Source organism: Apis dorsata, unplaced genomic scaffold, assembly GCF_000469605.1.
Source record: "Apis dorsata unplaced genomic scaffold, Apis dorsata 1.3 scaffold_199, whole genome shotgun sequence".
Taxonomy (NCBI): Eukaryota; Metazoa; Arthropoda; class Insecta; order Hymenoptera; family Apidae; genus Apis; species Apis dorsata.
Genome location: NW_006263483.1, coordinates 211,462 through 214,026, shown reverse-complemented (window position 1 = coordinate 214,026; position 2,565 = coordinate 211,462). Strand labels below are relative to the sequence as shown.

General features: G+C 31.8%; 1 protein-coding gene across 10 annotated transcripts in view; it reads right to left on the bottom strand.

Moving 5' to 3' along the window:
• LOC102673943 (bromodomain adjacent to zinc finger domain protein 2B) overlaps positions 1-2,565 on the bottom strand; it is a 22,618-nt gene that overhangs the window by 10,635 nt on the left and 9,418 nt on the right. The gene's annotated exons all lie outside the window — the stretch shown is intronic.

Sequence of the window (2,565 nt, the reverse complement as noted above, 5' to 3'; positions counted from 1 at the left end):
AAAAAAAAAAAAAAAAAAAAAAAAAAAAAAAAGAAAAAAAATTAAAAGAAAGTTATGTAATATACATAATAGATCTTATATCTCGTTTCTGAAATGTTTCGTTTCCCGATCGTTTCTTTTTTTTTCTCTCTCTTTTAATACCGTGTGCAAGTGCGTGGACCTCTGTGAAATTCCTTTCTCATTTCTGAACCGTTCTTTCGAGGATTTCTAATTTTATGTATACAGTTTCTTCGTGCTACTTGTGATCCAAACGCTACTGTGTAATGAAGCAGACGCGACTACGTAGCAGAGTCAGTGACAGGAAGATTAAGCATCTAATCTAGCGTATCTACGTAGTTCTAATTTGTCTAATCGAGGCTTGATATTGTTATGTCATAAAATTTCATTATAATTCTAATAAAACATTGTTCTTACAAATCTCGAATCCTTTTGATCGTTTTTTTGACTTCTTTAACACGTTCAGGATGACAATAAAATCATAATAAATTCAGTATTCAATTTTGCGTATCCATGGTACTTTAGTTATAATGGACGATACTTTTTTTTTTTTATATATATATCCCCGTATAACTATCGTATCCCATCATCCTAAACGTATTAAAAAAATCCAACAATTCGATGGATCCCTTCTTGTGTACAAATCAATAAACGTGAAAAATCGACAAAACACACGCCTATGAATCGGAACCGAAACCGAACCCAGATAGTCGATGCACACAATTGAATCGATAACTCGATTTCAAACCGAGATTCGAATCGGAAACAGCGACGAGAACAAGAGAGAAAGAGAGAATATACACAAAACGTAGAGCGTCAACGGATCCGCAGACGGATCCGTGACGGAAATCCCCTTCACCTGATTTACCTCCCAAAAAAAAACGAATACAAAGTGGAGGGGGGAAGAAAAAGAAATATTTAAAGAGTCCAAAAAATGTACGCATGCTATTTCGTGGAAAAGCAAAAATATCTGGTGAAATTTGGAGGGAAAGAATAAGAAAAATCGTGATGATAAGGTAACAAATAACGTCGAGACATGAAGGAGAACTGGAGAAAAAAAGAGAAAGAAGAAAGAATTGCAACCAGGTAGAGAACAAACCAACGTGTTCCGTATTCGTGAAGAATCGACATGACTTCACGGAACGGAACAAGGAGAAGTGAATATGGAACTTTGTTCGAACGAAACCAAAAGCTTCTCAACCAGAACTACCAGAGAGAAAAATATATAGGCAACATATGAAATATATTATATAATATATATATAAAAAAAACTGTGTATATATATATAATATATAGGTAATAAATATATGTATATATAAATATATGTATAATTATAAACCACCACCATAATTTGTACAAGAAAATATAGACGAGAGACAAAGTAATAGAAATTTGAAGATTGTTAAAAAAAAAAAGTAGTAATAATAAAAAATTTTTCGAAGCGACCAGAAGAAAGAACGTGAAGAATTGTGAAAGAAATGAAGAGAAAAAGAGAAATAGGAAGAGAGCGCATGCAGGAGCCAAGCAAATATACTCGCCTTATGTATTTATGCACATATTATGTGATGTAATAATAATAAAATTGATAATAATAATGGTATAATATTGGTATCGCATTAAGCTGTAATGATGAAAAAAAAAAAAAGAAAAAAAAAAAAGAAAAAAAAAGAATAAAATGTGTTTTTATCGATTAGAACGTGTTATGTAGCCTGTTCAAATTACAGAGAGAAGGAGAAAGTGTTTTAACAGCTGTGACAATGGTCGGTATTAAATATATGATAATTCGTGATAATAATTGTAATCAGAAATATAATGGCAACGGTAATAATAATACGAGCGATAATTATAAACAGAGCGTGTGATTAATCGTGTTGATAATACTACATGTTTCACGCGACAGCCTTTTCTAGGCTTTTTAAACATAGAGAGGGGTGAACAACGAGATTTAAAAAAAAGAAAAAAAAAAAAAAGGAAAAATTGAGAAAGAACGAAATTATTGAAAAAAAAAAAAAAAAGGAAAGAGAGAGAGAGAAAGAGAGAGAAAAAGAAAGCTTAATTTGCACGAGCAGTTATACTTGATAATCGTGTAGAACACGTAAAAATTTGAAAAAAATATAGCATGCTATGATAATCATGTAGCTAGCTGTTATTCTTGTATATAGTGACAGGAGAAGCTAGGCAACAGGATAGCATTGCGACAGTCGGTATTTCTTGAATTTATCGTCATAGTTTCGCAGATATTATTATACATTCACGTCTAATTAAAAGAAGAAGAAAAAAAAAAGGGGGGGTTTCTTGTGTTTGCTACGCATACTGTGTTAATTATTCGTCAAACAACATCGAAAGTTTCTTCGATTCTTTTCATAATATACGTGGAAAGAATCGAGAGAGAAAGTTCGACGATTCGAGGCATTTCGTGGCATTTAAACCGAATTGAGTATCGTTTTGAAAACACAAATGTCGGATTGTAAAGTTTAATTCGAAAAGTTTGATATTCGACATATCGACCTGTCAATCCAATCGATGTAAATGCAAATCGAACGATCGTTTAAATATTTAAAAATTTGT